This window comes from Rutidosis leptorrhynchoides, chromosome 2, assembly GCF_046630445.1.
Source record: "Rutidosis leptorrhynchoides isolate AG116_Rl617_1_P2 chromosome 2, CSIRO_AGI_Rlap_v1, whole genome shotgun sequence".
In the NCBI taxonomy this organism is placed as follows: domain Eukaryota; kingdom Viridiplantae; phylum Streptophyta; class Magnoliopsida; order Asterales; family Asteraceae; genus Rutidosis; species Rutidosis leptorrhynchoides.
Window position 1 is genome coordinate 551,986,982 of NC_092334.1, and position 26,281 is coordinate 552,013,262.

Sequence of the window (26,281 nt, forward strand, 5' to 3'; positions counted from 1 at the left end):
GATGTATTATGAAATGGTGTGCATGCCGTCAACTTTCGTTGTAAAGAAAGTTTGTCCTTTAAAAACGAATGCAATGTTTGTAAAATGTATCATATAGAGGTCAAATACCTCGCGATGTAATCAACTATTGTGAATCGTTTATAATGTATATGAACGGGTCCTTTCATATATTCATCGATATATATGATTTATAATTTCTGGTTGGTTGTTGGGTTTTATATCTTCCCTTATATTTCGATGTCTCTGCTTCTGTCTTTCCATAATCATTGACATCCACAGTTAATACTCTCTCCAATTTACTGTGATTTATATATACTCCCATTGATATTTTGAAGCTTCATGCTTTTGTTTTATCTTCCCGACTTTAAATCAAGCGAATAATGGTCCAGAATTCGTAGGTATGAATTTCGAAATGAACATAATTAATGTTCTAAGAAAGAAACGGTAATAGCACAATCTGACTTGTCAAATTACCAGAATACCTCGAAAAAAAACAGAATCATTAAGAAAATATTTTCTTGATAGTTTAGAGGTTAAATAGAATGAAAGATTTATGTAACATGGTTCATGATGAGGGTATGATCTGTGAACCTTTATCACGTTCCATTAGAAACTCAGCATGACTTACTGTAATATAATCACGTTGATCAAGTGTCATTATATTATACTAACTCATGCTTCAGTTCCTAACACTACTTCAAAAACATCCATTTTTCAAGATTTTCAGAATTTAGAAACTAAAATAGTTTCTTTTATGATGCAACACAGATAGTGCGAAGAGATAAATAATTTCGGATAATAATAGTTATGAAGATATCTTCAGAAATATCGAAGATATTTATAATGAAAGATATAATGATATCTTAGAATTTCTAATATCGAAGGATGATGAAGAAGATTTGTTCGTAACGGTTTTGAGTCAGGAGCAAGGTATTCGTTAATGACTTCAGCAGATACTGAATCATTTGTATTCTTTGAAGGCAGTTTTAGTCTTTGTGATTTGTCCACAGCCTCCTTCATGATTTTCTCAATCCGTTTTTCAGTACCAAATTTCTCTTTTTCTGTGCTTTTCTAACACACTACTCTTTATCATCAAACTTTCGACTGTTAAAGTCGTTTACAGTTTTTGATGCTTCATCAGAATTTTACCAAAATTTGGAGAACTAGTTTCGCAGTTTGGGTGTTTTTCAGAAACTTCACATTCGAAGTAAATAAGTCTAGGAGATAGACATTATATGTATATATATAACCGTTGGCGTAGAATTGCTGCGAAATTTAAAATATTGATTGCTATTTCCCGGTAGTTGGTATGGCAATTACCGTTACAAGATGTGGATGAGTACATGATAGGGTTTCAATGAACAATTATAATAGTTTTTCGAAGAGACTTTAAGTCATAGATTAATGAATTTGCTGGTACATTTACTGTTAATGTGGTGGAACATGAAAGGTTCCTCAGTAACAAGAACGTATATGTCAAGGTTATAATAAGGTTAATCTGAAAATTCGAAGTTGACTGGTTCAAAGTGTGGTAAAACTGGATACTTTGAAAAGGGATTGCAATATTATTTTCAGTAATAACAATGCTAAAGGATCTTTCACATTTTTGGAGTCAAAGTATAGCTTTGAAAGATGTAGAGATCTAAGAATGATGTCACCCGTTAAATCTTGACTTGGATTCTGATCCGTCAATATCAGAATATGTAATTGAATTTGTATGGAAACGATTGTATATCGCTGTGAGCATAGTTAATAATTTTTTGAATCAAAGTTGAAGTATGTACAGTATAACATATTAATTGTGAACTTATATATTTCCCGGGAATTACCTACCCGTTAAAGATTTCACAAGTAATATTTTGTACAAAAGAATTTTCATTCCAGTCTTTATGAAAATATATGTATGTATATTTCTTCAGATGTAATACGGATTTAATGAGTTAATATCATATTAAGCTCATTTGATTTTCGGCTTGACTTAGAAATGATTAATCTCTAAAACATTAAAGATTACATAATCTTTGCGGAGTTTTTCACTAATTAAATCAACACTTCATTATTTATTCTTATTGATATTCCTCGGTGAAGGATGTTGGTGCTCGTGGAATTTTTGTGAACCTTACAAGGCACAGATGATGTTTTCTGGAAAGTTTCGAGTATATCAAAATTGAAAATGTAAAATCAATTATGTAATTGATTAATATACTTGGTTTATTATGAAATGGAATTCATTGGATTGAAACAGAGATTGTAGTTAACAATGGTTAAGTTGTTAAGGAAGGATGTACATCATTACATATTAGTAATATGAACTAACCGAGTAGTACCTACCAGTTAAGATTCACACGTAATAGCTTAGTACGAAAAGATTTATTTTGATTTCAAAATTCATATATATTAAATATACATAAAATTTCTTCAGGGGAAATGAGTTAATACTTCATCGGTTATTGTTGCTGGTATTTCTTGGTAACTACGATGCGTATGACATTGATGCTCGTGGAACAGATTGTGAAGTTGAGGTTTGCGATGCGGATGTTGTTGGTGGTGGTAATGGTACTGCTGGTGTTGTTTTCGGTGGTACTGTTGATGCCGGTGATGCTGCTAGTGCTTGTAACCTTTGCACCATATTCTCCAAAGCCACTACCTGAGTGCGAAGCTCGTTGACTTCTTCTACTACACCGGGATGATTGGAGGTTCGGACGAGCGAATGAATAAGATCCAAAATTTGAGATAGTATATTATTGTGATGAGATACTCTAGAAATGAGAGAGAAAATGGTGTCTTAAACAGGTTCGCTGGTAAGTGCTTCAGGTTCTTCGCCAAGAGGGCAATGTGGTGGATGGAAGGGATCACCTTCTTCTTATCTCCAATGATTAAGTAGACTACAAACCCATCCCCAATTCATCCAGAATAGATGATGGCTAATTGGTTGATCCATTCCGGTTACACTGTCTTCGAAATTCAGGTGAATATCCATATCGGAATAGCTGTCGGAGTTTAAGAAATTTAAACTAGATACGGGATCTATCTTGTATAATTAGGGAGATGATTTTTGATATGAATTAGATTATTGAATTTAGTTTGGTATTCTTCAATACATAATTTACATATGTATATATAATATCAAATTCCATAAATCACGGAGAAATTTTCGGAAGGTGTCAGGAAAAGTTTACAGTAACAGATACGCTAAGATATGAATTTTTGTCTATACACTATTTATGCAATAAATGCAGGAAAACGTGTCTAGACTTAAGAATGATAAGCATGTAATTTTTGACAAGAAATGTTAAGCAAAACTTTTAACATGCAGACACAGTCGAAGTCCAGACTTACTAATACATCTTAATAACTATCAGTTAGACACACTCATGCAAGACCTGGTTCGCTAGGACCAACGCTCTGATACCAACTGTGACGATCGCTCCAAATCCATATGGACGAACACGACATTCATCGATTTCATTGCGAGGTATTTGACCTCTATATGATACGTTTTGTAAACATTGCATTCTTTTGAAAAGGCACGCCATAAATGAATATTTAAATAAAAGGTTTTCGACATATGATGTTTTCTACATATAGACAATCACCGTAAATAATAGTTTACAATAGTACTTCCATTGACAATGCAGTCAAAATAAGATACATGGTGATGATTTGGTGAATGCAACGTTTCCTTGATAAATATGCCATGTAAGACTCCATCCACATAGCTTGTCTAACATATAAGCAAACAGCGGAAGACTTCTAGGAACCTGAGAATAAACATGCTAACAAGTGTCAACACAAAGGTTGGTGAGTCCATAGTTTTAGTGTTTCGCATAATCTGTATATAAAGGTGGATCACAAGATTTCAGTTGTTTCATCCAGAAACGTTTATCAAAATATTCTACAAGATTGAGCACCCTGGTAACTAAACTTAACGTATATATAATTTGTACCCTTTGTATAATCATCTTAATAATACACGCAAACCAACGTGTACGCTTCTCAAATAGCATACATCCGTTAAAAGGCTAGTGCTCTAGCTCGGATGGGGATATCAAGCCCTATGGATCCATATACTACTACTCGCGCCCATCAGTTCTTATAACTGGCAGTTACTAGTTACCAAAGCTAAGGGATTTTCGGTTCAAACTCAGTGTAGAATTAAGTATGTACTTGTATCCATTACGTTTAAAATAAATTGCATGTATTCTCAGCCCAAAAATATATATTGCAAAAGCAATTAAAAGGGGATCTATAAACTCACCTTAGCAGCATATAAAGTCGTTCACCAAAATGTGACTGAAACTCGGATTACCAAATAACCGTAGATCTCAACCTAGAGAACATATGTTGGTCAATAAATGTCTATTAAGCTAGGTAAGGTCATAGTGTATCACAATCCTAATGCTCGAGATCAATATACAAAAGTTATCCAAAGTCGTTTCAAAAAGTTAATTTTGACAATAGTTCAACAAAACGAGACGTACCTTATATAAGGATTCATTTACTCAGTTGCTAAAATTCAAAAATCCAATTTATCAATCTTACAAACAAGTTGTTTAAATATTAATTGCAGATTCAAAAACAATTCCAATTAACGTCAATCATAATTCAGTTGACCATATCTTTTAATTCGTTCATCGAAATTACGCGATTTCTAAATGAAAAGTTATTGATTTTTCGCCAGCTTTCCAAAAACATATATATCATATACCTTTTACTAGTAATATATGTATTTAATTCGTGATTCATTATAAACTGTTTAGTGACGAAATTTAGCATACAAGCATGCATAAATATATATACTCGAGCACTAGACATGGATACACAATTAATATATAAAAGATAAGATATGAATGCTCACGTATCAATATTGTGATTCAATATTGCAGGGAAAGTATGTAGACGCAACAGAGATGATAAACACTAGGTTAAACTTGCGAATAATACCCACGTACATTACCCATAACCTCCATAGCTATAGCCCATAGTTTCCTTAGCTTTGACTCATTTGAAAATTCGGTTTGAAATTATTTGGACAAGACCTCGTCGTAGTATTTTATGTATAATACTAATAATATTACTAATAATAATTAGATTAATAATAATATTAATCTTAATCTTAATAATAATAATAATAATAATAATAATAATAATAATAATAATAATAATAATAATAATAATAATAATAATAATAATAATTATTATAATTATAATAAATAAATAAATATTATGGAGTATATATCTATATCTGTGTAAATATGTGTGTGTGATATTCGTTCGAGCAAAAACACTTGAATTTATAGTACCTGGCCAGTTGTTTAGCCCCATGTGATCGCATGGGTTTTCAGTGCTTTTGCCATGCGATCGCATGGCCGCCTGATCCGCTTTTGTTTGCTAGCTCTTCGACATCAAACAGTGTACTGTAGCAATAGTGTTTACTGTAGCAAATAGTGCTTACTGTAGCAAATAATGTTTTACTGTAGCAAAGTCGTTTCACTGTAGCATTGTAACAAAGTCGGTTTCACTGTAGCAAATAGTGTTTTACTGTAGCAAAGTCGGTTTCACTGTAGCAAATAGTGATTTTCAAAAACACTGTAGCTTTTCGGGTACTGTAGCAATTCGAAAATACTGTAGCAAATTAGTGTTTTACTGGTTCATCTTAAACGTTTTAGTTAACTTATCTAAATATCAATCGAATCAATAATCGAATGCTACTATCTTTTATTAAATAACTTGAAATCATATATATATATATATGCACATTAAGTTATATATAGTGTTCGTGAATCTTCGAGAACAGTCAAAGAATAATTGATTACATGAATATAGTTCCAAAACTTTCGTGACTTAACATTACAGACTTTGCTTATCGTGTTGAAAACATTAAATCATTTAAAGATAAAGTTTAAATTTGGTCAAAAATTTCCGGGTTGTCACAGTATTGTTATTAATAACACTATTATTATCATTTTTATTAGGATTGTTATTTTTTTTTAAAAATAAACTTAATAAAAATTATCATTTTTTTAGTTATTATTATTAATAATATATATTTATTATTATTATTAGAATTATTAATATTATTATCTTTATTATTATTACTTATATAATTATAAATAGGATTAATATATACTTATTTATTTATTAATACAAAGAATAAATAATCTGATATATATCTTTAGAATCTGTTTTACGTCGTGATCAAGCCTTAACAACTTTTGTTTCTGTCTCTGGAATAATTAGCTGTCTAAATCGATCGTACCAATCCAGCTAATATCATAATCGACTTTTAATTCTTGTTATTTAACTTATTACTGATCAGACACATTCATGTTGACCCATAGGAAAATTTCTCATATATCAATCGAGCTGTAGTGTTTATTCAATCAATTCTCCATCTTCTTCATCCATTACCAATCACTAACACCCTCAACAGATTTATAAATATTGATTTTAAAAAGAAATGAAGAACAAGCGTATTACTCTGCTCGTGTTAAAAAATTTCAAAAGGTTAGATTTCGAAATAAATTCCAAAAAGTGTAAATGCAGTTTCATTAAGAATTTTCAAAACAATCTTTCTGCAAAATCTTGTATTTCAATTCATTATATCAAGCTCGAATTTTTGTAGTCAAAGTTCAAATTGAAAAAGTCAAACTTGTAGTTCATCATGAAATTCGATCTCCATTTGATGTTTTAGGTTTAATTAATAATACAGATAGTTTCTAAAAAGGTTTTGTAACCTATTTCATGTTGAAGGTATAGTCTAAAACAGCCTGTAAATTGAAATCGATGTTTTAGTTAATGAAAAGCTTTTACAAACTGTTACAGCAAATATTTTCGTTAACGCCTATTCTGTTTTTAATTAAATTGATCACCCATTTATCCTTTCTGTTCGATTAAGAAATCTAAACTTGTTTAGTAAACAAATAAATTGGATTCGTCTGTACTGGTCGAATTTGGAACTGATGAAGAAGAAAATAGAAGATAAAACAGGAACGGTTTAAATAAAATTAGGGTGTAGATTATATCAGAAAAACAGATGTAGCGGGATGGTTGATTGTGTTAGTGTGCGAGCGGGAGGTCTCGGGTTCGACCCCGGCTCATGGCGTATTTTTTTTAGAAAAGCTCTTACAAAGGGTATACACCTCTATTTTAATTTCTATTATTATTATTATCATTATTATTATTTATTATGATTATTATTATGATTATTATTAAGATTATGATTATTATTGTTATAATTATCATTATTATTGTCATGGTATTGTTATAAGTATTATTTATATAGTTATTATTAATTTTATCATTTTAGTATTATTATCATTTATATGATTTTGGTTAATACTATTATTATAACTATTATCAAAATAGTATAATTTATTATTATTATAAATATTTGCATTAGTATCATTTTTTTAGTACTATTATTGTTATTAGTATTATTAGTAACAAAAGTAGTATTATCATTATTAGTATTGCAATATTATGAATTTTTATCATTTATACAAAACTTGTTATTTTGTTATCACCACGACTATATAATAATAATTATTATTATTATCATTTTTACTACTAGTATCAATAATATTATTATTACTATGATTCTTATTATAATTATTATAATTATAAGTAATGTTATTATTATCATTATAATCAAATACAACTTTTACTTACTATTATTAATATTATACGTTATTATGTATATAAAAATAAACTTATAAGTAATATTACATATAAGTATGAATTAATTATATTGACAATCTTTATATAAATCTTCATATATAACAAATTAGGTAATTTTATAATATATATAACTATATAAATCATAATCATTTTCAAACATATATATACAAATTAAATATATAATATATAAAGTCATAATATATGAAATTGTTCGTTACGAATATATGTTTTAATATATAAACAAATGATATAGGTTCGTGAATCTGAGGCCAACCCTGCATTGTTCAGTTGTTCAATGTCGTCATATGTATTTTTACTACAAAATACAGTATTGTGAGTTCATTTGATTCCCTTTTACTCTTTACATTTTTGGGACTGAGAATACATGCGCTGTTTTTAATAACTGTTTTCTAAATGCTTTTGAGATATATTTTTGAACTGAGAATACATGAACTGCTTTTATAAATGATTGACGAAATAGACACAAATATTCAAAAATACATTCTATGATAGAATTATTTGAATTCAGAGGTTCGATATAGTAGTTAACGGAGAGATGACTTTGCATTGCGTATGCATTAGCTCCCGTTTTAACTACCATCGACGGGATGATATTGCATTGCACGCACGCACTAGCCCCGATGTATTGTATTGTATTATAGTCGGCTTTGTTGTTGGTAACGGAGGGATGATTTTGCATTGCGTACGCATTAGCCCCCGTTTCAGTTACCCTCGGAGGGATGATTTTGCATTGCGTACGCATTAGCCCCCGTTGTAAGAATTATATTGTATTAACTACCACGGTGAGATGATTTTGTCATTACACTACGCATTAGCTACCATTGGTGAGTTGTTTGAAAGGTTCCGGTGTTCTTAATATGAATGATTTTCCAGCAGTGAGTAGACCTGCACAGATTGTTTTCGAAATATGAGTATCTTGTGGTCTATTATACTATCTGAAATGATTATTTATGATAAACTAATGAACTCACCAACCTTTTGGTTGACACTTTAAAGTATGTTTATTCCCATGTATTAAAGAAATCTTCCGATGTGCATTTGTCCATATTAGAGATATTACTTGGAGTCATTCATGACATATTTCAAAAGACGTTGCATTTGAGTCGTCGAGTTCATCAAGATTATTACTAAGTCAATTATAGTTGGATATATTATGAAATGGTATGCATGCCGTCAATTGTCGATGTAATGAAAGTTTGTCTTTTAAAAACGAATGCAATGTTGTAAAATGTATCATATAGAGGTCAAGTACCTCGCGATGTAACCAAATGTAATGTATTCTTCCAGATGGATTAGGATGGGTCATGAAAGTTGGTATCAGAGCGGTGGTCTTAGCGAACCAGGTCTTGCATTAGTGTGTCTAACTGATAGTTGCTTAGATGTATTAGTGAGTCTGGACTTCGACCGTGTCTGCATGTCAAAAGTTTTGTTTATCATTTCGTGTCGAAAATTACCTGCTTATCATTCTTAGGGAATCACTTGCTTATCATCTTAAGTCTAGACACGTCTTACTGCATTTAGTGCATCGATAGTGTATAGACGAAATTCATATCTTAGCGTATCTGTTACTATAGACTTTTCCTGACAGCTTCCGTAGATTCCTCCGTAACTTATGGGATTTTAGTATTATATATGCATATGTAAATCATGTATTGCAGGGTACTAATCTACATCCTATAATCTATTTCATATCGAAAATCTTTCATCTGATTGTACGAGATGAATCCCTCAACCAGTTCGAGTCCCTCAGATTCCGACAACTATTCCGATATGGATTTCCATTCGAGCTCTGAAAGCAGAGTAAACGGAATGGATCAACTAACCAGCCATCATCAATTCTGGATGAATTGGGGCTGAGTTCATAGTCGACTTAATCAATGGAGACGCAAATAAGGCGATCCTTTCCACCAACCGAATTCACCTTTTGGCGAAGAACCTGAAGCACTTACCGGCGAACCTGTTTGAAACACCATTTTCTCTCTCATTTCCAGAGTATCTCGCCACGGACTATATCACAAATCAGATTCTAAACCTTATTCATTCGCTCGTTCCTACCGACAATCATTCCGGAGTAACAAGTCAACGAGCTTCGCGCCTGAATTGTAGTCTTGAAAAATATGGTGCAAAACGTACCAGCTTCAGCAACATCACCGGCACCAACAGTACCACCAACATCAATACCAGTACCACCAACAACCCAAGTTTCAACATCACACGCCTCAACATCTCATTATGTACCTCGATCATAATCATCATTCTACGAATCGATCTACATCATTTATCTCCGTTCGACATGATGATTATGTAATCTCTAATGTTTTAGAGATTATATATTCTGTTCTAACGGTAAATCAAATGAGTTTAATATCATATTGACTCATTAAATCCATAATTATATCTGAAGAAAATATATATGTATATATGTTTTCATAAAGATTGTAATTAAAAATTCCTTTGTACAAACTGTTAATGGTGAAAATATTTTAATGGGTAGGTAATACCCGAGGAATATTTAGATTTCAAATTAATAAATTACATTGTACATTCTTCGAATATGATTCAAAAGTCATTTACTATCCTACTTATATCCACAGATATACGAATCTGTTCACCACGGAATAACCATTTTCATTCAATTTCATATATGGATTTTGACTTATCAGAATCCAACAAGTGGCATAATGAAGAAAACATTGGATAAAATAAAATTTATTAGAAACAAACAATTTAACTATGAGAAGAATTTTGTTAAGAATTTACGCTAACTGTTCCTAGCTAACTTATTACATTTAATTATCGCAATTTATTATCGCAATTTTAATTCTTGCAATTTTATTTATCGTCATTTAATTTCTGTTATTTATTTTACGCACTTTAAATATCGGGACACGTATACAAGGTTTTGACATATCATATTGACGCATATATATATATTATTTGGAATAACCATAGACACTCTATATGCAATAATGTTTGAGTTAGCTATACAGGGTTGAGGTTGATTCTACAATAATATATATACTTTGAGTTGTGATCGAGTCTGAGACATGTATATAACGGGTCACGACACGTATTAATTAATTCGAATATTATATATTAAACTATATATGAATTGTTGAACTACAAATTGTGGACTGTCAACATTGGACAATTAAAATGAATTAAAATATTGATTATAACATATGAAACTAAACAATTCTTCAAGTTTGCCACTTGATTTCATCTTAAACCTTATTTGTATCTTGACGATTACAATCTGCGTTCAAACCTTTCATGATTCTTGAAAACACCTCAATCGATAGGATGAACCAACCACACTTCATCTACGGGAGAAAAGATTGATGCATATAGTTATGCACCTGAAAACACTCGGAACCTGAGTAAACGTTTAACACGTATCTGTGCTAGCTTCCTTGGCGTTGATATTACCAAAAATAACTTTGCAATTCCTTTCCAAATTAGTCAATTTTGTCACAGCTCCAGCAAATCAACATTGACCTTTCGTTCGAATAAACTCTATTATAACCTTGATATATAAGTTTGCTTTTCGTCAACGTTACCGAAGAACCACTTATATTCCAACACATTAACAGTAAACTTACCAACAACTTCGTTGATCTTTGACCTTCAGAAAAATCAGTGAAACCCTACCATGTACTCATCTACATCATGTAACAATAATTGCCATACCAACTACCAGGAATCATCAATCATCAATCTCGAATCCCGTAACATTTTCACTTTAACAGTTATATATACATATAACGTGTAACTCCTGGAAATTTTGATCTTCAATTCTGAAATTCTGAAAAGCACTCAGTCTGCGAATCAATACTCGGAATATTGAAAAAGCTCAAAGATTTTGATACTGAAAAATGAATTGAGCAAATCATGAAAGAGACTCTGAACAAGGACTAAACTTGTACATAAAAGAATCCTGATGATTCTGTTTTTGATGAAATCTTTAACGAATACCTTGCTCCTTAATCGCTCTAAATCATCGTGAATGAATTTCTTCATCACAATTTGATTCAAAAATTCTAAGATATTATCGTATCTTTCATTATTAATATCCTCAATATTTCTGAAGATATCTTCATAAATATTCTTGTCCGATATAAATTATCTCTCCGCGCTATCTGTGATATGTCATAAAAGGAAACTGTCTTAGTTTCTATATTCTGTAAACCTTCGAGTTTAAAATAAGAATGCTTTTGAAGTAGTGTTGGAAATTGATGCATGAGTTAGTATAATATAATGACACTTGATTAACGTGATTATATTACAGTAAGTCATGCTGAGTTTCTAATAGCACATGACGATTCACAGACCATACCGTCATCATGTGCCATGTTACATGTAACATCCCGTTTTTCATCATACATGTCCGAGGTATGTAATTGATCTTTAGAATGTTCATACTTGGTTGTATAATTGTATAAATATGATTGTACGAAGCGTGTATGAAGGGTACCAAGCATGTACGTGTTGCTTGTTCGAATGTCGAAGAAAACTGGACGTTGTTTGAGTTACAAGGTGTGTACGTACCTTTTCGACCCCAAATAAAGTTTGAGTTGATGTTTCAAAACCTTACCATTAGAAAGGAAATCTTATTACATTTCCAACGATATTTGATTCATCAAAAACGGAGTTACGGTTTGAAAGTTACGACCAAAACAAGTTCAAAAACCGGGAAAAAATGTGCCAGGCGCAAATTGCGGCTGGCTGGGGGTCAAAAGTCCGTTCAGGACCCAAATGGGCGCCTTTGGGCGGCCATTTTTGCGGCTGGCCGTAATTTGCGGCCAGTAGGCGCAAATTGCGGCTGGAAACGCATTTTTGGTGATTTTCTTGATATTTTGAGTTTTAATGAAGGGTATTTGTGTCTTTTCACTTGTAGACAGATTTGTAGCCTTAATATCAGTTTGGGATCCAATTTTGGATCATTTTCACATCCACACAACTCTCTCATCTCATCTTAGAGAGAGGGAGATTTCTAGAGAGAGATTTAGAGATTTGGGGAAGAAGAAGCTTGAATCGATCAAAGGTCCGGGTATTAAAGTTGTTCATCTCGTTCTTGGCTACGTTTTGGTTGTAGTGGTAAGTTCTAACTCCGAAATTCATCTTTATGATTTGATATTCAAGTTAGGGTTTTAAGCTTTTTAGTTGTAAAACCCATTTAGATAATGAAGTGGGTTTATGAAAATTAGTTATTTTTGTTACATGGCGGGTTTTGGGTTGATTGACGTTTTGGCCATGATTAGGCTTTGGTTTTGGGTGTAATCACTTAGTTTAGTGATTTTGGAAACGTTGGAAACCTTTTGGGTGTATTTGAGTTGACTAATTTTGAAATGGGTCAAAATTAGGGTTTATGTGTCAAAATGGGGTTTGAGTCAAGTTTTGGTGAATTGAGTGTGTAAATACTCGTTTTAGGTGTTATTTGGTGTTTTGGTAATATAATCACTAGTCGTTAGTGATTTTGGGCGTTTTTGAGACTTAGGTCAAAATGGGTCGACTTTGATTGGGTCGAATTTGGTAATGACACTAAATTGGATTAAATGGATGTTAAACACTTTTGTTAAGTGTTAAATGGCATTTTTGAATGAAAGTAAATGTGAGAAATGATTTCGGGTTAAAATTGGTATTTTAACCATAAAGTCAAACTTGGTCAACCATGAAACGGGTTTTTGGGTAATATACGAGATAGTATGCGTTTAATGGCTAAATTTGATGTATTTGAGTATTTCAGGAATGCGGGAACTAGTCTCGTTAGTTTTGGACCTTCGGGTGTCGTTAAATGTATAAAAAGGTGTATTTTGCACTTAGGTATCTAAATGGACGGATTGTGGAGGTAGGTATAAACCCTTGGTTAAGGGCGTTTGCGTCAAATTCTCTTGAAGGGAATGTGTGTTGATTGTGTGAATACCTATATGTATATTATAGGTAAAAGCTTGCTCGGTTGCGTTTGGTGGCGACTTTACATACATGACTTGTGCATGCATCTCGAGGTGAGTGGGATAAGTATACATGTACATATATGATGTGTTTATTTGTATGAATGGATATGTGTTGTCCAAGTTAGCAATATATGTGTTGTACGCTAACGGATTTATGAATGGATATGTGTTGTCCAAGTTAGTGTTATATGTGTTGTACGCTAACGTTTTACGAATGGATATGTGTTGTCCAATTTAGTGATACATGTGTTGTACACTAACGATTTTATGAGCGGATATGTGTTGTCCAAGGGTTAGTGATATATGTGTTGTACACTAACGGTTGTTATGAACACCGATGGGAAATTCGAGTACCATTCCTTTTTACGATTGGTTAACCATGGTTGTGTGAATTTTGTATTAGCATATTTAATATTGAACTATATGCTATTGGTGTTGCTAGCTTATTGTGAATTGCGGATATTGGTTTATGCATGATGTTTGCATAGTTGTTGAATTGCTAGCTTGTATGCGGTATTGTGTAAGTGATTGCAAGTAAATAGATTATATATGTATATGTATAATTATTGCATTCACTAAGCTTTATGCTTACCCCTCTAGTTGTTTACCTTTTTACAGGTATTGTGATTATGAAGCTAGCTAGTTATAGACTAGATGCTTAGGAGTGCTTGGGCTCGATGGGGTAGCTTTTGGATATTTGGACGCGGATGGGGGATTTGGTAGTCCCCGGGATTATGCTCTTGGTATTGGGTTGGGTTATTGAGTCTTAACCTGTATTTCTTGTGATCGGGTCATTATTACAAATAATTTTGTAAAGTGTAATTTGTGTGCCAAGGGTCATGATAGATTGTTAAACGTATCATTATGATGTTATGTTTCGATTAAAACAGAGTTGAAAATGTATTGTATTAATGGGACCTAACTAATAAAAAAAATGTACTCCGTTTTTGGTTAAACAGATTGGGGTTGTTTCATTACACGACTCTTGTATTCTATTTAACCTTTAAAATATCAAGAAAATATTTTCTTGATGATTCAGTCTTTTCCGAATATTCTGGTAATTTGACAAATCAAGACCGTGCTATTTCAATTTCTTTCTTAGAACGTTAGTCGTGTTCATTCGAAACTTTATACTTACGAATTTTGGACCGTTACTCGCTTTACTAGAGGTCGAGAAGAGGATAAAAAGTCAAAGAGCTCCAAAATTTAAGAGAAAATATAAAGCCCAATAACAACACAGAGGTTACAGACCGTGGATATCAATACGAATAGCAATATAAAGACACGGTATAATTAAGAATAGCATCACCCCAAGGAAATAGTAGAAGTAAACAGATTTTTCTGGAGGAAGATTGAAAAGAAGGACGACAGAAATGATAATTAGGAAAATATCAAGGATTAGAATAGGATTAAGCATTTTCACAATCTTTTGGATGTATGAACTAAGAAAGAAAGTATAGGAATGCTGAGAATAATGAAACAGAAGAGTTTAATTTATAATGGAAATATCAGACAGAGTAATCGAGGCAGATCACCGTATTTAATTATAGAGATCTTAATTTCCTTATTCGCCGAAGAATCAAATTTTTTAGATTTCGAAGATTTTCTTTATATCCCTTGAATTCCGGAATTCAACCTGACTACGTCAAAAGCTAAGACAAATCTTTACTTCTTTATTTCACTCTTTTGTGATAACTTCACTCGTGCTCTTCGAATAATCGAATTGTTTTATCCATATTACTCAATGATGATAAAACTCTATTTATCAACTCATATTCGTCATGAAAACATTTTTATTGTTAGCCATGACCACCTCACTCAAATTTCGGGACGAAATTTCTTTAACGGGTAGGTACTGTGACGACCCGGAAATTTCCGACTAAATTTAAACTTGATCTTTATATGTTTCCGACACGATAAGTAAAGTCTGTAAAGTTGATTATCAGAATTTTGAATTTAGTACATGGATTCATTTATACCTTTGACTAATCCCGACGATTCACGAACCTTTGTTGTAAATAAAAAATAAAAATAAATTATATATATAAAAATAAATGTGAATATATAAATAATAATTGAAAGTAATATAATATAATAAAATTAAATATGTAAAACACAAAATAATTAAGTGTAAATGAAAAATGAATCTATATAAATATATATGATTCTAGGTATAATTATTATTAAATATATAGTGTAATATATATAAAATTTATAAATAATAAATATTCAATAAAAGATATTAGATATCATATGTAATTACAAGTTAAAGTAAAAATGTTATATTAATAATATAATCATTATTTTCATTACTAATAGTAACATTAATATTTGTATCATTAATAATAGTATGTCAAAAATAAAATATATATATATATATATATATATATATATATATATATATATATATATATATATATATATATTAAATTTATTATATATAAGTGTTACATTAATAACTTGATCACTACTATCATTATTATTTTTATTAATGTACTATTAATGATAATATTTGTATTATTAATATTATTAATATTTTAATATAAAATATATACATATAGGAAATTTGTTATGTACAAGTTGTTATGTTATTATTAATACTATTATTATCATTATTAATAATATCAATATAAGTATTGTTATTAATAACACTATTATTATCATTTTTATTAGGATTGTTATTTTTTTTTTAAAATAAACTTAATAAAAATTATCATTTTTTTAGTTATTATTATTAATAATATATATTTATTATTATTATTAGAATTATTAATATTATTATCTTTATTATTAATTTTATTATTATTACTTATATAATTATAAATAGGATTAATATATACTTATTTATTAATTAATACAAAGAATAAATAATCTGATATATATATATCTTTAGAATCTGTTTTATGTCGTGATCAAGCCTTAACAACTTTTGTTTCTGTCTCTGGAATAATTAGCTGTCTAAATCGATCGTACCAATCTAGCTAATATCATAATCGACTTTTAATTCTTGTTATTTAACTTATTACTGATCAGACACATTCATGTCGACCCATAGGAAAATTTCTCATATATCAATCGAGCTGTAGTGTTTATTCAATCAATTCTCCATCTTCTTCATCCATTACCAATCACTAACACCCTTAACAGATTTATAAATATCGATTTAAACAAAAATAATGAAGAACAAGCGTATTACTCTGCTCGTGTTAAAAAATTTCAAAAGGTTAGATTTTGAAATAAATTCCAAAAAGTGTAAATGCAATTTCATTAGGAATTTTCAAAACAATCTTTCTGCAAAATCTTGTATTTCGATTCATTATATCAAGCTCCATTTTTTGGAGTCAAAGTTCAAATTGAAAAAGTCAAACTTGTAGTTCATCGCCAAATTCGATCTCCATTTGATGTTTTAGGTTTAATTAATAATACAGATAGTTTCTAAAAAGGTTTTGTAACCTATTTCATGTTGAAGGTATAGTCTAAAACAGCCTGTAAATTGAAATCGATGTTTGAGTTCATGAAAATCTTTTACAAACTGTTACAGCAAATATTTTCGTTAACTCCTATTCTGTTTTTAATTAAATTGATCAACCATTTATCCTTTCTGTTCGATTAAGAAATCTAAACTTGTTTAGTAAACAAATAAATTGGATTCGTCTGTACTGGTCGAATTTGGAACTGATGAAGAAGAAAATAGAAGATAAAACAGGAACGGTTTAAATAAAATTAGGGTGTAGATTATATCAGAAAAACAGATGTAGCAGGATGGTTGATTGTGTTAGTGTGCGAGCGGGAGGTCTCGGGTTCGACCCCGGCTCATGGCGTATTTTTTTTAGAAAAGCTCTTACAAAGGGTATACACCTGTATTTTAATTTCTATTATTATTATTATTATTATCATTATTATTATTTATTATGATTATTATTATGATTATTATTAAGATTATGATTATTATTGTTATAATTATCATTATTATTGTCATGGTATTGTTATAAGTATTATTTATATAGTTATTATTAATTTTATCATTTTAGTATTATTATCATTTATATGATTTTGGTTAATACTATTATTATAACTATTATCAAAATAGTACAATTTATTATTATTATTATAAATATTAGCATTAGTATCATTTTTTTAGTACTATTATTGTTATTAGTATTATTAGTAACAAAAGTAGTATTATCATTATTAGTATTGCAATATTACGAATTTTTATCATTTATACAAAACTTGTTATTTTGTTATCACCACAACTATATAATTATTATTATTATTATTATTATCATTTTTACAACTAGTATCAATAATATTATTATTACTATGATTCTTATTATAATTATTATTATTATAAGTAATGTAATTATTATCATTATAATCAAATACAACTTTTACTTACTATTATTAATATTATACGTTATTATGTATATAAAAATAAACTTATAAGTAATATTACATATAAGTATGAATTAATTATATTGACAATCTTTATATAAATCTTCATATATAACAAATTAGGTAATTTTATAATATATATAACTATATAAATCATAATCATTTTCAAACATATATATACAAATTAAATATATAATATATAAAGTCATAATATACGAAATTGTTCGATTACAAATATATGTTTTAATATATAAATAAATGATATAGGTTCGTGAATTCGAGGCCAACTCTGCATTGTTCAGTTGTTCAATGTCGTCATATGTATTTTTACTACAAAATACAGTATTGTGAGTTCATTTGATTCCCTTTTACTCTTTACATTTTTGGGACTGAGAATACATGCGCTGTTTTTTATAACTTTTTTCTAAATTCTTTTGAGATATATTTTTGAACTGAGAATACATGAACTGCTTTTATAAATGATTGACGAAATAGACACAAATATTCAAAACTACATTCTATGATATAATTATTTGGATTCAGAGGTTCGATTTAGTAGTTAACGGAGAGATGATTTTGCATTGCGTACGCATTAGCTCCCGTTTTAACTACCATCGGCGGGATGATTTTGCATTGCACCCATGCACTAGCCCCCGATGTATTGTATTGTATTATAGTCGGCTTTGTAGTTGGTAACAGAGGGATTATTTTGCGTTGCGTACACATTAGCCCCCGTTTCAGCTACCCTCGGAGGGATGATTTTGCATTGCGTACGCATTAGCCCCCATTGTAAGAATTATATTGTATTAACTACCACGGTGAGATGATTTTGTCATTGCACTACGCATTAGCTACCATTGGAGAGTTGTTTCAAAGGTTCCGGTATTCTTCATATGAATGATTTTCCAGCAGTGAGTAGACCTGCACAGATTGTTTTCGAAAATGAGTATCTTGTGGTCTATTATACTATCTGAAATGATTATTTATGATAAACTAATGAACTCACCAAGCTTTTGGTTGACACTTTAAAGTATGTTTATTCTCAGGTATTAAAGAAATCTTCCGATGTGCATTTGCCCATATTCGAGATATTACTTGGAGTCATTCATGACATATTTCAAAAGACGTTGCATTCGAGTCATCGAGTTCAGCAAGATTATTACTAAGTCAATTATAGTTGGATATATTATGAAATGGTATGCATGCCGTCAACTGTCGATGTAATGAAAGTTTATCTTTTCAAAACGAATGCAATGTTTGTAAAATGTATCATATAGAGGTCAAGTACCTCGCGATGTAACCAAATGTAATGTATTCGTCCAGATGGATTAGAACGGGTCATGAAATTTTTGAAGTAATATTGGGAATTGAAGCATGAGTTAGTATAAGATAATGACACTTGATCAACGTGATTATATTACAGTAAGTCATGCTGAGTTTCTAATGGAACGTGATGATTCACAGATCATAACATCATCATATGTGATAATGTTAAAAATGAACATATATTTCATAGCATTATTCCTCAAGAAAGACAAGCTTTTAGTTGCAATTGTTCTATTTACAAGTGATATTCGTTTAAATAATAAAAGGTGAAGACAAAAGATAGATTCGACGAATTGAAGACGCAAACGACCAAAAAGCTCAAAAGTACAAAATACAATCAAAGAGATTCCAATTATTGATAAGAAACGTCTCGAAATTACAAGAAGATTCAAAACGCAAAGTACAAGATATTAAATTGTACGCAAGGACGTTCGAAAATCCGGAACCGGGACCAGAGTCAACTCTCAACGCTCGACGCAACGGACTAAAAATTACAAGTTAACTATGTATATAAATATAATATAATATATAATTAATTATATAAATTATATATATATATTATATTTATATTAAAACCGTCGGCAAACTAGGATCCAAATTTGTGTGAGCTGGGTTTACGAACTCCGCGAGTTGCGGAGTTTGTAATGCAAAAGGACCGCGAGTCGCGGAGAGACCCTGGACAAAACTGCCTATAAAAGCCAACGCATTTTGATCGTTTTTAATCATCTTTTTCCTTCTTCATCATACGTAAACAAAAGGACCGCGAGTCGCGGAGAGACCCTGGACAAAACTGCCTATAAAAGCCAACGCATTTTGATCGTTTTTAATCATCTTTTTCCTTCTTCATCATACGTAAATTATATATATATATATATATATATATATATATATATATATATATATATATATATATATATTTTAATTTTAATTTTAAATCCTAATAATAAGGGTATGTTAGCAAATGTTGTAAGGGTGTAAGTCGAAATTCTGTCCGTGTAACGCTACGCTATTTTTAATCATTGTAAGTTATGTTCAACCTTTTTAATTTAATGTCTCGTAGCTAAATTATTATTATGCTTATTTAATCCGAAGTAATCATGATATTGGGCTAATTACTAAAATTGGGTAATTGGGCTTTGTACCATAATTGGGGTTTGGACAAAAGAACGACACTTGTGGAAATTAGACTATGGGCTATTAATGGGCTTTATATTTGTTTAACTAAATGATAGTTTGTTAATTTTAATATAAAGATTTACAATTGGACGTCCCTATAAATAACCATATACACTCGATCGGACACGATGAGCGGGGTATTTATATGTACGAATAATCGTTCATTTAACCGGACACGAGAATGAATTAATAGTCTATGGAATTATTAAAACAGGGGTGAAATTATGTACAAGGACACTTGGCATAATTGATAACAAAGTATTAAAACCTTGGGTTACACACAGTCGATATCCTGGTGTAATTATTAAACAAAGTAATAAAACCTTGTTACAGTTTAAGTCTCCAATTAGTTGGAATATTTAACTTTGGGTATAAGGATAATTTGACGAGGACACTCGCACTTTATATTTATGACTAATGGACTGTTATGGACAAAAACCAGACGAACATATTAAATAATCCAGGACAAAGGACAATTAACCCATGGGCATAAAACTAAAATCAACACGTCAAACATCATGATTACGGAAGTTTAAATAAGCATAATTATTTTATTTCATATTTAATTTTCCTTTATTTTATATTTAATTGCACTTCTAATTATCGCACTTTTATTTATTGTTATTGTATTTAATTGCACTTTTAATTATCGTATTTTTAATTATCGCAATTTTATTTTATCGCACTTTTATTTACTTTACGCTTTAAATTAAGTTATATTTATTTTTATTATTTTACATTAGGTTTTAACTGTGACTAAAGTTTTTAAAATCGACAAACCGGTAAATAAACGGTAAAAACCTCCTTTTTATAATAATAATATTACTTATATATATATTTGTATTTTTATAAATTAAAACTAATATAGCGTTAAGCTTTGGTTAAAGATTTTTCCCTGTGGAACGAACCGGACTTACTTAAAACTACACTACTGTATGATTAGGTACACTGCCTATAAGTGTTGTAGCAAGGTTTAAGTATATCCATTCTATAAATAAATAAATATCTTGTGTAAAATTGTATCGTATTTAATAGTTTTTTCTTGTAAAATTTAATAGTATTTTATACCCCTTAGCTTTAACTATCAAGTATTTTTGGCGCCGCTGCCGTGGAATCAAAATCTAGCTTAAAAGCCGGAAGCGCAACGCTAATATAAAAAAAAAGATTTTTATTTTTAGTTTACTTTTATAAAAATACGTTTTTGTAAAAATACGTTTTAAATATTCGAAAACATAAAAAGAAAACAAAAATATAAATATTTTTAAGAGTTTATTAAATTTTTAAGTTTTATAAAGTTTCTTTATTTTTAAAAATATAAGTCTTATTTAAATATTTTGTTTTTATTTAAAAAAAATAAACCGAAAAAAAAATATATATATATATATATAAATTTATTTTTAAGATTTTTATAAAATTATAAAGTATTCTATTTTTATTTTAGTTTTTAAAATATAAGTTTTATTAAATTTATATAAATATATTAATTAAATTAAAAACGGAAAAATAAAAAAAAATAATAAAAAATAATTACGAAACCTGTCAAACGAACCCACCTAATCTGAAATTTCAAACCCCGCGACTCGCGGAGTTTGTTGCCAGGTGTACCGCGACTCGCGGAGTTTAACCTGACGCGCCTGACAGAAACCCTAATCGCATTAATTACGGAGTATTATTAATTATTATTATTAATAAACCCTAAATTAGTTTAATTATTATTATAATTAGTTTAAGTTTTTAAATTAAATTGTATTTTAAATTTTAATTAGTTTTATTATATATAAAAATTAATACTTTTATAAAATAAAAATATAAAAATAATATTTTTATAAAAATAAGTAATTTATCATTTTTTATATTTTTTTTTATATTTTATATCTTTTAATCGTTTATTCGTAATATTTATATTTTTCGCTCATATTTAGTGTTAAATTTAGTTTTTGCCGTAGCTTATTTTTATTTCTAGAATTTTAGGCTTTGCCGTAAAATCCCTTAAGTGCTTTTTCTTTAGACTAAGATTTAGGTGCTTTAGAATTTTGCGACGCCTTTTTAAGTTTTAGTACCTTTTTAAGATATTGTCATTTGGGATATAGTTTTACTTGTAAGCTTTAATATTTTTAGACGCAACTTTTAATTTTTAGTTTTTAGTTCTTTTTTAAGTTTCAACGCGTTACTTTCTTATTTTTATTTTTCGACGCCTTTTACCTATGTATCAATTATCATTCCAATTAGTAATCTCAATTTGTAATTTTAATTTTAAGTTAGTGATAGTAATAAGGTTGGGATAGTCGAGTGTTTTAAAGTTCTATAAGTCATTTTTTTTTCTTTCTTATTTTTCGACGCCTTTTATTTTTCAACCCTTTTCTTTTTCGACCTTTTTCGACGCGCTCTTTTTCTTTCTTATTTCTCGCTATTCTAGTTTTTAGGACTTAGAATTTTCTCTATTTCTTATCTAAAACTTCTTAAAATTACTAAAATTTATTTTAAGTGGTTAAATTGATAGACATCAAAATTTTCTGGTTCGTAGTAATAGTTGGATTTGTACGTGAACCGGGTTATTGGAGCCAAACAGTACTCAATTATATTAAGACCAAACGAATCATGCCCCTCTGATGCATCTTTTGGCTATTCGAAACGTGGGCAAAATCAGAAAAGTCTATTAATTGGATAACTTATATAAATTTTCTTTCCTTTTAAAAACTAATAAGATATTCAGTGAATGCACCGAGCAAGACGTTCACCACCTTTTGTACGTTCACCACCTGTAACTCGATCAAGACATCTAGCTAATATTGTCGCCGTTGATTTTTCTTTAGAATCGTCATCCAGTCGACCAAGTACTCCAATTCAAATTTCCGATAATCCATTTTTTGAACCCAACCTCACAATTGAGAATCCGGAGAATATTCAGGGACAATTCATAGATCCTGAACCATTAATTTTTCCTCCGGAACCACCAATCATTCAAACAGAGATTGTTGAGGAACGAACCATTAAATCAGAATCCTCTAGTGATTCAGATTCAACAAATTCAATTATGGAGAATCTGGAACCTTTAAGTATGGAAGACCGAATGAGAGCTAAACGCACTGGCCAAGGTCACACAATTACTCATCCTGACATTAATGCGCCAGATTATGAAATCAAAGGGCAAATTCTACATATGGTGACTAATCAATGCCAATTTAGTGGTGCGCCGAAGGAAGATCTAAATGAACATCTTCGTAGCTTTAATAGGATCTGCACACTATTTAAAATAAGAGAAGTTGAGGATGAACAGATATATCTCATGTTATTTCCCTGGACTTTAAAGGGAGAAGCCAAAGATTGGTTGGAATTGTTACCTGAAGGGGCGATTGATACATGGGACGTTTTAGTTGAAAATTTTCTTAAACAATTCTTTCCGGCATCTAAAGCCGTAAGACTTCAAGGAGAAATTGTTACATTCACACAGAAGCCAAATGAAGCTCTATATGAGGCATGGACAAGATTTGGAAAGTTATTGAGAGGATGTCCGCAAAATGATTTAGACACTTGTCAAATAGTACAAATATTCTACCAAGGATGCGACATCACTACAAGGAAAGACATAGATATAGCAGCTGGTGGTTCCATTATGAAGAAAGCAGAAACTGTTGCTTACAAAATTATTGATAACACTGCTTCCCACTCACATGAGTGGCACCAAGAAAAAGATATCGTTAGATCATCTAAAGCAGCTAGAGCCGATTCTAGCCATGACTTAGATTCCATTTCCGCAAAGATAGACGCTGTCGAGAGATGAATGGAAAAGATGACTAAGGATATACACTCAATACGAATTAGTTGTGAGCAGTGTGGAGGACCACATTTGACAAAAGATTGTCTTAGTATTGAACTAACAATGGAACAAAGAGAGAATATTTCATACATAAACCAAAGGCCTGGAAATAATTATCAGAATAATTATCAACCGCCAAGACCAATTTACAATCAAAACCAGAATTATAACCGAAATGTTCCATACAACAACCAACAAGGTCCTAGCAATCAACAAGTATCCAACAATACTTACAACCAGCAAAGACCTAATTTTCAAAACAAACCACCACAACCCGATGATAAAAAGCCAAATTTAGAAGATATGATGACAAAGCTAGTTGAAACTCAAACACAGTTTTTCACATCTCAGAAACAAACCAATGAACAAAATGCTCAAGCATTTAGAAATCAACAAGCTTCTATTCAAAATCTAGAACAAGAAGTGAGTAACCTAGCAAGGTTAATAGGTGAAAGAAAACCGAGAAGTTTACCTAGTGATACAAATGCTAACCCCCGGAATGAAACAGCTAAAGCCATTACCACAAGAAGTGGTACAACACTTAAACCACCTGAAACACCTGTAATTTCTGATGAAGCTATTCCTACTCCACAAGAACCACAACCTGAACAAGATAAGGAAAAAAAACCGGTAGTTGAAAAGGTTAATGAAGATAACACAGTTAAAGCTAAACCTTATGTTAAACCATACCAACCACCACTTCCTTACCCGAGTAAAATGAAGAAAGAGAAACTTGAAGCCGAGCAATCCAAATTCTTGGATATGTTTAAACAGATAAATGTAAATCTTCCTTTCATTGATGTGATTTCAAGAATGCCTAGATATGCTAAATTTCTGAAAGATCTAATCTCGAATAGAAAGAAAATGGAAGAACTCTCGGCTGTTACTATGAATGCTAATTGTTCAGCAGTGCTGTTGAATAAGATACCAGAAAAACTATCCGATCCAGAAAGTTTCACAATTCCATGTTTTCTGGGTAGTCTTAGTTCAATAGAAGCATTGGCAGACTTAGGTGCTAGTATAAATTTAATGCCGTATTCACTATACACTAAACTAGACCTTGGAGAATTGAAACCAACAAGAATAAGTATAAAACTAGCCGATCGATCAATAAAATATCCTAGAGGGATAATGGAGAACATGCTAGTTAAAGTTGGTACTTTAGTATTTCCAGTAGATTTTGTTGTTCTGGACATGGAAGAAGATTCTCAAGTTCCTCTCATATTAGGAAGACCATTCTTAAACACGGCTAAAGCAATGATAGACGTGTTTGGAAAGAAACTGACCCTAAGTATAGAGGATGAGAGTGTTACCTTTTCAGTTAATAGAGCTATGCAACAACCGCAATCTGCAGATGATACATGTTATTATATTCAAACTATAGAATCACATGCAGAATTGTTAGAAGAATTTACAGAATTACAAGGAACAGGAGAATGTTCTTTAGGAGAAGGTACTGAACCAATTAATGAAACTGAAATGTTAGCTACACTAATAGCTAATGGATATGAACCAACAACAGAAGAAATTCAAATGCTAAAAGAAGAAGACAGATATCGATATAAATCATCGATAGAAGAACCACCAACATTAGAGTTAAAGCCACTTCCAAACCATTTGAAATACGCTTATTTACATGGTAAATCTGAATTACCTGTAATAATATCGTCTTCTCTTACTGAAAATGAGAAATCTCAACTCATTTCTATGTTGAAAGCTCATAAACCAGCCATTGCATGGAAGATTCATGATATTAAAGGAATAAGTCCTTCGTATTGCACACATAAAATCCTTATGGAAGAAGGTCATAAAACGTATGTGCAACACCAACGAAGACTAAATCCTAATATGCAAGATGTAGTTAAGAAAGAAATTATTAAACTGCTTGATGCAGGTCTAATTTATCCAATTT